Source organism: Anthonomus grandis, chromosome 10 (genome assembly GCF_022605725.1).
Source record: "Anthonomus grandis grandis chromosome 10, icAntGran1.3, whole genome shotgun sequence".
NCBI lineage: Eukaryota > Metazoa > Arthropoda > Insecta > Coleoptera > Curculionidae > Anthonomus > Anthonomus grandis.
Genome location: NC_065555.1, coordinates 17,482,298 through 17,494,773, shown reverse-complemented (window position 1 = coordinate 17,494,773; position 12,476 = coordinate 17,482,298). Strand labels below are relative to the sequence as shown.

Below are 12,476 nucleotides of genomic sequence, written 5' to 3'. Positions count from 1 at the left end.
TTTTGGGGTCACGCCGGTTTTTACCAGATGAACGTTCAGCGACCCCAAGCTAGACGGATCCCACGGTCAAAGAACTGAAAACCCGCTTGTTCCCCAGAAATGTTATCTTTTATCCCTAATTTGATATATATTCATATAGAAAAAAGGGCATTTATTATTCCTATCTTTCAGTTTAGCCATGGTACTATACAACCAGTTTTATTTGCTCTTGATCTCATTTTATTTCATTGAAAAATGTCAAACAACTGTTTAATAAATGAGAACAGGTCATGCACTTTCAAGTGAAAAGGCCAGAAAAGCTCTTAAAGGCCAATTTCTTCAATCTGACAAAGAAAATACAGTTATATGTGTAACTTCAAGGTATCTACTAGGGTATCCTTAGGATACAAATCATGTGCATTATTTATCAGTTAGTTTTTAGTTAGTATAAGCAATGAGTCTACAAGTAGTTCTCATCTCCTTGAGTACAAAGAAATCCTTATAACCTAAGTCCTAAATGATCCACTCACCTGAATATACTTGCTTAAGGCATATGAAAAAATAAATTGTGCGAGCAGAAACAGTAATTTTACTTCTCATATTTTTCCGCTCAATTTTAAATCATTAACAGGGTTTAGATTTCATTAGCAATGATAATTAATCAAATATTTGCCTTCTCATTGCTAAGAAGTAAAATTTAAATAATCATAAAAATCAAGCCCAAATAGTGTTTTCTTCAGAGGCTTTAGACAACATCAAACATCTGAATATTTACAAACAAAAAATCAGGATATTTTAATATTTGAAGCAAATAAACAATAGTTAAAAAAAACTAAAAGAAAACACTTTTATTGCTAATCAAACTAAAAAGAAGAAAATAATTTTGAATTAAAAAGTGTTTTTATTACAGTAGTAGAACAATCAATCATAATTAATTACCTCAAATAAAAATCATAATAAAATAATTCAAATCAAAGTAAAAAGAGTGGGGTGCATTTATGTGGTGCGGGTATGATGTTCGTACATAAGTTAATGGTTACATATATTGTTGCAGCTTGTTGGAGTGCATAAACTTAGATTTACCAGCTAGGATTAAAAGGGGTTTTTTCTCAAATATTTACCAGAGATCTGGTAATCATCTGAAATGTTTACCAGAGTTCAGATTCATCAAGTTTCATTGGTTCAGTGGTAATTAAGGGATTATTCACTTTTTTACAGGAAATATGTAGACCTCCTGATGGTTCTCCTGTAAGTAAAGAGTCAAAAGTCCATTTAGGAGTGGACAAGACTCCATTGAAAAAACCTGTGATGAGTTTTATTCTTATATATAATTATTCTAGGTATCTTTTATCCCTAATTTGATAAGTATCTTTTTAGAAAAATCTACCCTTATTGTTCCTATGTTTCAGTTTAGTCATGGTACTATTGTACAACCAATTTTATTTTCTCCTGATCTCATTTTATTTAATTGAAATGTCAAACAGCTGTTTAATCAATGAGAACAGGTTCACTTTCAAGTGAAAAGGCCAGAAAAGCTCCTAAAAGCCAATTTCTTTTATCTAACAAAGAAAATAAAGTTATATCCTTAAATTGTATTTTTCTCATTGGGGTATCTACTAGGGTATCCCTAACGAACACAAATATGTGCATTATTACTGAACAACAAATTCCCAATTTTATTTTACATAAGAACTCCAAACAGTGCCTATAGTTCTGGCCTTGAGAATCTGAGAATATTCAACATTTTATACCCAAGTTCTCACTGTAACTCAAGTGGGGTCGTTGTAAATGAAATATGCAATTTTTATAAATGTCAATACTTTAAAATATATTTCTAAATAATTTGAAAATCATAGGATATATTATAGCCTTCCTTAGAGTCTTTACTTTTGATCTAAGATGGTTTCCATCAAGTTTTTTGCAGTTTTATGGAATTATGGTTCATTTACAATTACCTGGTGCTATTTACAATTTCCCCTGATATTTGGGGTAAATGTAAATTAATTTTAGTCTAAATATGGGTGATAATGTTTCAAAACAAAGGGTAATTGGAAACAAATGGGCCGATAATAATTTTTTCTTGACTAACATTTTGGTAGTTTTATATCAAGATCTGTCATTTACCCCATGTGCAATGTTTACAAATACACCATTAAATAATACTAAACATTTGAAAGTAGTTTTTATTAAAGAAAATTGTTATAAAATGAATATTAAAGAAAGATGTCTACAAAGCCACTTCTTAAAAAAACATAAAGAAAAATAAAAAACTTAACTCTAGTTATCTCAGTTTTGGCCCAATTATGGTTTATTTTTCAAATACACTAACATAGCCAGGAAAAATATGCAGCAATTTTCTTTTTTACAACTTAATTTTGGGGTCTGGTAAAATTGCTACTATTGAGCTGAACTCAATCTCTGTAGTTAGTTCTTCTCGAGCAGCAAAAACAGTAGAATATTTATCTTCTCTTCCAAAACAATTACATGACATAGATTGCCCCCTCATCTATAGATACTTGTTCAATGCATACTACATATTGATAATGGTTTATTTTCCCCGGGCCCCCTAAAAGTCTACCACTAAAAACATGCTGGGTTTAAGTTTGTTCCATTCTGGCTGTTCTTAATCTACTTCTTTCAAATTTTCTTTTATGCAAGATTCCAGAAAATCATAATCATCTGATTCATTATCTGAGCTATAATTTGTATTGTTTTCATCGAGGTCTTCATTGTCTGAATCAGTTTCAATAATTGGATTTTTTTTCCCTCTTTTTTTGTTTCCTTTTTAAATCTTTATTTTCTTTATTCTTATTTTTCTTGACTTCTTTTTCCCTTCTTTGAGCTTCAATAATTTTCATTTTTTCCACTACTTTTTCATTAGTAAGTATTTCACCATATTTTACAGATTTTAATCTTGGTACTGGATTAATTCTTCTTTTAACCACCTCTAATTTTTCGTAGCTGGTATTCATTGCTTGACAGAAAATATCTATTATTTTACTTGGGGTTTTAATTGGAGTTTTATGGGTAGAGGTCGAAGGAATAGCAAGTTCAGGACCAGAGATTTTAGAAACGTTTTTTCCAAATTTATATCAAGTGTGCTGTTTTCTAAGGTAGTATTGGCTTGATTATTTACACTTAATATTTTAAGATTTTCAATAGGAGATTGCCTCGGAGATTGCTCTTTAATATTTTGTGTAAATTGTGTAGGGCTAGTGCATGCTGTGGATGAGTTTTTAAATTTTAGCTGATTTTCTTTATACCTTCTTAACAAAACAGGATTAAAATCTGCCTCAGGAAATTTTGTTGAATCAACTGGAAATGTGCCAGTAGAAATAAAACCTTTAACGATGTTATCATGTTTCATAGAATCTCTCCTAATAACTCAACAAATGGGGATTTTGAAAACCTTATGTTACCTTTACCAATTTGTTTTTTCATGAAGGTTATTAATTTTTTGTCCAAGTCGTTTTCACTGGACCAAAGACACATTTATCCAATGGTTTGATCTTATCAGTCAAATGACTAGGAAATTTGTAAACTTGAATGTTGTTATCAAGTGGCGCATTTACAATACAACAGAACTATGCCCATCATACATTAAAAGAGCTGTTTGATTTGGTGTTCCCCATGTTCTTCTTTTATTCTGAACCTCTTGCACAAAAGCTGTAGAAAACCATTCAAAAAACTGGGGTTTCTCCATCCAACCATTGGATGAAGTAGTGTATAGGGTCCCTGGGTAAGCTTTTTCTGAAATTGATCTTGGTTGAACTGCTGCTCCTTTAAATAGTATATAGGGGGGCAAATACGAACCATCTGCACAAATTGCTGCCAACACTGAAATGGATTCTCTGCCTGGTCCTCCTGTGACACGTACTAAAGCTAAAACCAAAAAGGAAGGTAATACAATGTTAGTTAAAAATTAAGGAGAGTTACATTTTTCTTTTTCTCCTAATGCCTTTAGTTTGTGTGGATCAGTACCAAATCCACTTTCATCAGTGTTAAAAATAAATGATGATTTTTCTTCCAAATTATAATCCTTAACAAGCTGCGAAAGTTCATTATAAAAATCGTAAACAACTTCATGGTCTCTGGTGTCTTTTCTTGATTTTTCTAGTAGTTCGGGTTTTTTAAATGAAACTGAGGGATTCCATTTTAAAAACCCGTAGTACCAATCGTCTCCGGGTATACCATCTTTAAAGGGATTTTTAATTTGAGAAATATCGACATATTGAGCCACAATATTCTTAATTTCTTCTTTGTCACAGGGATAACCCCTTGTTGATATGTCTTGTTTTTATTGAGAACATCCTCCACAGCTCTTCTTAGATCTTCTCTGCTATATTGAGGTCCCTGGCGCTTCTTCGTATATTTGCGAGGCATTTCTGAGAAAAAAACAGTTATTTACAATTACCCTGAATCTATTTTTACAATTTCCGCATAACAAAAATTTTTTTGGGGTAATTGTAAATTATCAAAAATATACAAAAACCCTTTTGTTAAAAAGACACAATAATTGTTGCTAGTCAGATACTAAGATGGCTAACTTACCTTTTAAAAATATTTAGAATAAGTATTAATCAATACACACTCAAAATTTTCACAAAAACTTTCAACGTTTATAAAACGATTTTTAGTTTTTTCGACACATTTTAAAAACACGTGCGTTAAAACCTCATCCCACAAAATACAAATGCAACCTGATTATGTACATTATAGCTCAAGGTTAAAACATTGCTGCAGAAGCACCACCTACATTTTAAAGCCTGCGGCTATTTGACAAACACGCCTTTTACATTTACCCCGTATTTACAATTACCCCACTTGACCTTACTGTGTCTATTCTTTATTGTATTAAAACTTTAATACACCCTCATTTACAAAGCTCAAAGAAAAAAATATAGAAACTAAAATCATCAAAATAATAAAACCCATACAAAAACAGACAAAAAAAATAATTAAGAAAAATTAAGAAGTGCAATACTTACAATCTTAATCAATAATATGAATCATTGTAATATTTTAGAAATTGATTTAACATTTATTTTTGCATATCTACCTAATGATGTAACCAAACTATCCCAACATATTTTCATACATTGATGAACAAAACAAACAAAACACTTTTTGACTTACACAATGATAAAATAGCCCTCAAATTGATGGATATTTAATGTTGGTTAAAGGCAAGCAGGAAAATAAATATATATACAACATAGTAGAAAACTATAGATAGGCAATACTACAGTATGAGTCATAATACAATTTTAACAAACAATTTTATAATTAAACAATTTCATCACTTTCATCCAAATCAGACATTGTCACTGTAATAAAGGTTCTAAGCTAGCAATAAATTCTTTTACTTTATCTCTAATTAATTTGGTAAAAGAAGAATAATAATTATATGTTTTTTGGGCATTTTATCATTTTGCCATTTCAATTTTGCCTTATTATCTCTTATTATTGTTAGAAGCACTGCTTTTATGGCATCATTATCAAAATATTTTTTTTTTTTAGTAAGCCAATTTTTTATTTTTCCTTTCTTGAGATGATTGGGGGTAATTTTTCTGATAGTCCTGAAAATTCTCTCAAAATTCTGAACAATTTTTAGGAATTCACCTGCAAATTCTGTCTTAATATTTTCTTCTCCAAATATTTTTTTTGTATCTATTAAATAGTATGTTATGGTTTACATGTTTCACATTAATTGGTAAATTAAGTTTAATTGAAACAAGGTAAAATATAATATGTACATTTAATTTCTAATATCCTATTTATGTTTTTAAAATAACTAAAATAAAGATTTTTCATCACAACAAAATTAGGGCAACTTAATATCTTTTCCAGTACCCATTGTTCCTGACTTTACTGAGCATTTCTTGGCATTGAAGATACCAGATTGTTTATTACATCTTCATCTATGGAATTCCATGCGAAACAGACTTTTTTTTTAAATCATTTATTTAACCACCAAAATTTATAACTAATTTTAACAAAAATCCTCTAATTAGTGCTTGTAAACACTGGCCCCAAGAGTAACAAAACCATAATTAATATATGTATACACACACTGCGATGTTACTTAATTACGTTAAATAATTAATTCACATTTTTAAAATCTTTCAATCTTTCAACAAAACTGCTATAGTTATTTAAATCTTTTATATAATCAGGTAAATTATTAAATTTTTTAATTGCATTTGTAATTGGATTTTTTAAACCTATATTCGTTCTTGTAGAAACTTGATAAAAAAATTATTTAGTGATCTTGTTTGGTAATCATGCCCATCATTATAAAACATAATATTTATGTTACATTTCTGTAGATTATTAATAATTTTATAAACTAGCTTGCATTGTTTTATTTCTAAAATTTCTTTCTTATGTTTATATTTAATTCTGAATAAATTTTGTTAGAACTAGTAAGCCAATCATAATTAAATAATATTTTTAAACATGTATTTTGCAATACTTAAGCTTTATTAAAATTAAATTCGGCGCACATTCAACCCTGCACAGGTACCAGAAATTTGCACCAGCAAAAGGTATCAGAAATGTGTAAGGAAAAAGGCATTATAAACTTGAAATTTACTTTTTTTTTGATAAATAATCTGTTTTTGTATAAACCAGATAGCATTGAAACAATTTTATCAGATATTTTATTTGTGTGTAGTGACCAATTTAAATTTTCGTCTATAAGTAGACATAGATTTTTTATATTTGACACTTTTCCTATAGGTATACCATTTATGTTAATATTTATATTGTTATTAATTGCTTTTTTTTGCTTAAATTTGGTATTTGGTTTTTTCAATGTTAATTTTTAATTTGTTTGAAAACAACCATTTAAGATAATTATTGAGATCAGTATTAATAAGATTAATTAAGACAATTTCGTCTGTTCCTATATACACCAGGACGGTGTCGTCCGTAAAAGTAAAATATCATGCTTTCAAATTGGCTAGCTTTGGTTTTAGTACATAAATACTGTACAACAGAGGGCCAAGAACTGATTTCTGTGGTATCCCATAGGTGCTAGACAACCATTCACTAACGATGCTTTAAAATTTTATGTACTGTTTTATCATATAAATATCTCTTAACCAAATTGTACATAACACCCCCTAAATTCCATTTTAAAACAGTTTGTATAAAAGAATGTCTATGGTTACTACATCAAAAGCTTTTTTTAAGTTGATAAAGACTGCTATAACTATTGTATATCTAAAGCACTTGAAATATATATAGTCTATGAAATCAACAACCGGACCAAGTGTACTACTGTTGCTTATAAAGCCATATTGATATTCGTCAGTTAACAGATGGGTATTAATAAAAAATAACATTCTTTTCTTTATGTTTTTCTCTAGAGTTTTCAAGAATACACTTATCACTGAAATAGGCCTGTAATTGTTCATGTCCTGATTTAAAAAGTGGAGTAATTTTGCTGATTTTTAATTTTTGTGAAAAGATTCCATTTTGCATAGTTTTATTAATTAATTGAACTAACACAAGCAAAATGTATTCTCTAAGATTGTTTACATCCCTAACTGTAACCTCGTCATGTCCGGGTGCTGAGTTTAGTTTTAAATCCTTTATGATTTCTAATAGCTCTTCTTCATTAGTTAGTGTCAAGAAAATAGAACTGTTATTGTGGACTTCTTAGCAGAAACAACTTTATTTAATTGCACAATTTCCATTTCCAAATCTTTAACAATAGATTCACAGACCTGACAAAAATAATTATTTAAATTGTTGATGATGTCTTGTTGATTTTTAATAATATTATTTTCAATTATCAATGAAGCAATAATTACTTTATCTTTTTTGTTTTTAAGCTATCAATAAAGGGCCATTGTTTTTTTACGTTGTTTCCAGCTCTTACATTGTTTCCAAAATTCCATTTACAAATTTTATTATTTGATTTTTAATGTTTTTTTAGTTTAAACTCAGAAGCTAAAATTAAGTTGTTGTTGAATTGGTTGATTTCGAACATATTTTTTACGTTTTGTTGCTTTAAAGCTTGATTCTCCATTGAATTTTATAAATGAGCACATGAAGTTATTAACATTAACAACTAGGCATATTTATTAAGATCTCATTCTGTTCCAGAAAATTGTAAATTCCTTGACTGACATGCTTGAGCATTTAGGTGTTGTTGGAAAGTTTGCCTTAGACAACTCCAGATTCATATCCTACTTTAATAGATATTGCAAAATTTACCGCGATACAGTGAAACTGGCAAAAAACTCCAGAAGAACACAAAGGGTAATCTTTGACAATGATATGTCATCCCATCTGGATATGGATGCGGGTGTACCCCAGGGTTCTGTTCTTGGACCAATATTGTTCCTGCTCTATGTCAATGATATCTCGCAAATTCCAATTAGGGGCAAATTTACTATCTTTGCGAATGATACAACATTACTTTGGCATGACACTGACACCAAGAAGTTAAAGAATATTGTTGATGAATATTTTAATTCTTGTAAAGTCATGGTGTGAATCTAATAGATTAACTTTTAATATTTCTAAAAGTAATATTTTAACTTTGGAACTGTCACTTTGCAAAATAAAACAATAAGTCCTTCTAAAACATACAAATTTTTGGGTCTGACGATTGATAAGCAATTAAAATTTGAAAATCATATCTCCTCTTTAATAGGGAAGTTATCATCCAACTGTTATGCTATTAGAGTAATAACACATTCTCTGGGACATGCTCTTATTGAGTCTTCTCTGAGATATGGTATTGTGTTTTGGGATGTGTGCTCTCAGTATTTGTTCAGCTCTCTATTTATTTTGCAAAAAAGAGCCATACGCTACATGCGTGTAGCTCCCTTTCGTAGCCCCTGTAGGCTATTATTTTTAAAACACTCTGTCCTGACATTGCCATGCCTTTTTATTTTATAAACTGTCTTATCCACAAAAAATATCACCATCAGCTTGGCCCCCCCTCCTCGGGTTACAATCTCCGAACAACCTTCTCTTTACCTCTGCCCATCCCAAAAAATGAGCAGATTAAGTCCTCGTTTGTGGATGGAGGCAGAAGGCTTTTTAACCACCTATCCCTTTATATAAGGCTAATAAATTGTGAAAAACGTTTTAGGAAAAATATAAAGAAACTTGCTAAAGCAAGGTTTTATATAATGCTTTGTTAACAACAGATTATGTTACATAACAATAAAGCTATTTTTGACTTTGACTTTGATTCTCTGTACCTCAAAGGGTGCTTTGCATTCACTCTCTTTTTAATAAGTCACATTTCAGAACAAACTATGCATTTAATTCCCCATTAGCCAGAATGTGTAGGGAGGTGAATTTACTGCCAGAAAGCATTGACATTTTTTAAACTTTTCTTAAATTCATTTAAGAACAAAGTCAAAATATTTTTAAATAGTAATAGTACAACCTTTGTAATGTTTTTAATTTTTATTATTAGAACTTGCTGGGCTGAAAAGATGGCTTGAAAGGCTGCATTTTTTATGTTTTTAGTTTAAGTATTTCTGACAAATGTGAATATATGTCATCAAGTCTGTGATTGTTCCAAATTTTTTTTTTATTGTCAATGGTTAAATATTTTTACATAGAAATGGTTGTATCTTATCACCATTAATAAGCTATTATTATTATTAATGCAAAAGTATAGAGAACAATAGGCAATTTACACGTAGTGTTAAAAAATTTTTATTGATCAAAGCACATACTACTGCTTAGATGAATTTTATACCAACAATGATGTTTTATAGTTAAGACTCGCACTAATGTACCTATCTTTAATTTCTGTTAAGTTTAGAGTTATAGTCTATAGTCTAATAATCTGGCTTTATTTAGCCTGTAAGCCCTTTTAATGTTGTGTAATATATATCTATGATTACTATTTTAATATCCACAATGTTGCAAGTTATTGAAAATTACACTTTAGAGGCTTGTAACATACCTGTTTGTAACAATATATATTTTTTTATATACTTTTTTTTTTTTTTTTAAGTTTTATATAGATTAGGTTTGATATCTGGCCATTGCGGTGGCCACTTAAAACATTAATTTTTTCTTAGTAAACCACTCTTTAGTGGTGTTCACAATTTTAGCAGCATATGTTGGGTCATTCTTATGTTGAAATGTGAATTTTGGAGGAATGTCTTATTTCGCATAATGCAGCGTTATGCTTTCCAATATATTAACATATCCAAACCTGTCCATTATAGCCCTTATTCTGTAAATAGAACCTATTCCATAAGCCGAAAATCAGCCCCACACCATGATATCGCCGCCACCATGTTTTACAGTAGTAGCAACGTACTTTGGGTCAAGCCTTTTTTCCTGCAGGATGTGTTACAAATTGTCTTTTATCATTTGAAAATATAAGAAATTTAGATTTATCAGAAAAGAAGTACCATTTTCCAATTGTGGGTAGTCCAGTTTTGATGAAACCTAGCAAATAACATTTTTGCATCCCTATTTTTCTTAGATAAGAAGGGTTTTTTGGCTGGTTTTCTCGCTGGTCATCCGAAATCCACTAAACGACTTTGAATAGTCCTAGAAGACACGTTTACGTCACCAACTGCGGCTAAAATCTTGAGTCGAAAGACATTCCTGCATCATTTATTAGTCGGTTTAATGCGCTGGTCGATATCCACTTAAGTATGATACTTGCACTTCGGTTTTTCCCAGATAAATAGGCATCAATAATTTTTTATTTTAGGTCCAACGAATAATGCACGCCACGCGGCATATTTTAAAGACTCACAACTACACAGTTTCTCATACAATACTAAAACCAGTTTGTTTTTAAGTTCTCATTTTGTCCCAGTTGTTTTTATGATCCTTTTTTTTCTCAACTTTGAAGCACAAGAAAAACTGTACAGTAAATAAATAAGTCTTGCCTGGCAAACAAACATATTTTTATAAAACATTTTGTAGGGAATTCAATATACACAATTTATGCGAATATTTTAAAAGTTGCTTTAATTTTGTCTGTCTAGTAAACTAGAGTAATTTTAAATTCAAAAAATTATTTATTGTACAAAGTAAAAAAAAAAAAACAGAAACTAAAATCGTCAAAATGATAAAACCAACTAGTTTATAAAAAATATAAACTAGATCTTTCACCAATCAAATGAGTCACCAAATAATATAAAAAACCAGACAAGCATGATAAAACCTAGTTGTTGGCAATAAAATAGTCAATATAATACATAATATAAACAATAAAACTAGTATTTGACATTCTTAGTCCTTATAAAATTCATTCAAGCTATAATATGCCCTGCTCAATAAAAATTTCTTAACTAATTCACTAAACTGCTTATTATTTTTAATATTCTAAAGGCCCAACTAACATATTTTTGATTATTTAAGGATGCAATAAGTTTGTTTAAATCATATTTTAAAAACCAAGTGCAATGTGCTTGCTTAACAACAGAGTGCTGCAGGAATTCATATTGGAGCCACTTCTTTTCTCTGTATTTGTAGCCGACATACACTAGATCCTTTCACAAGCCAAATACAGCAATATGCTGATGACTCTCAGTTATACCTTTATTTTTCTCTTAGTGCTTTTTTAATTTAAACTATGCAACTATAAAATTGATGCACCTCATTTACACGAGAAAACACCTTCGCTTTTATTTAGAAAATAGAGCTACTAACTTAGCAATAAATGCACCTTTATATTGAGCTTGCTCATGGTTTAATATTTTACACAGCAATGTTTGATGGCGTTTAATGGCACTATAGCTACATTCAAACGCAAAATTGCTGTAATGATTATGAGCTTATAAGCATTAAATGATTCTATATATATATATAAACTCTCCATTTAATTCTCTCTTGCCTGTAGTATACTCTGAAGTTGTGAGCCTAAAATTTCTGCTGCTTTTGAGTCAAACCAATTTTTAGAGACTGTTAAGTTTTATATGCTGTCCTTTCCTTATTATCCTTAAGCTGCCTAAAGTATTTAATTTTAATTTTTTCAGTTTATTCGTTTTTATAATTGCTTTTCATCTGTTGTTGTCTTATGATTAGAAATTTTCTGTTAGACAATATTAAACAATTGGAAATTACATTTTTTTCAAATTCAATTTGCCGTATTTCTTGCTCCACTTTGCTTCTCTTACCTTTAGGGTGTATTAAGTTTTTTTTTAACTTATTAACCTGTTTCTAATATTTTAAATTTGAACTAGTAACTACTTCTACTACTAGGGGGCAATTCACTAAGCTTGTTTTTAAATGATCAGTTATATAATCGCGAGTTGGTCACTGTTTGTCATTTTTTTCCTATTATTATTATTATTATTATTATTATTATTATTATTATAAGGACAAATATAAAAGTTTTGAATTTGACTGTTCATTTTGATTCCCTTGTAGATGATTGAATGTTTCGTAAGAGCGCTTTTGGAGATGCATAGATCCAAGTTATTATAGAATTAAATCTTGTTGTATGTGCATTCATATAAGACTCATTCATCCCCCTGTACTTCTTACGAACC

At 29.7% G+C, this 12,476-nt stretch overlaps 1 protein-coding gene across 4 annotated transcripts in view; it reads left to right on the top strand.

Annotated features, from left to right (window-relative positions):
• Window positions 1-12,476, top strand: part of LOC126740996 (heterogeneous nuclear ribonucleoprotein 27C) — a 60,833-nt gene that overhangs the window by 631 nt on the left and 47,726 nt on the right. The gene's annotated exons all lie outside the window — the stretch shown is intronic.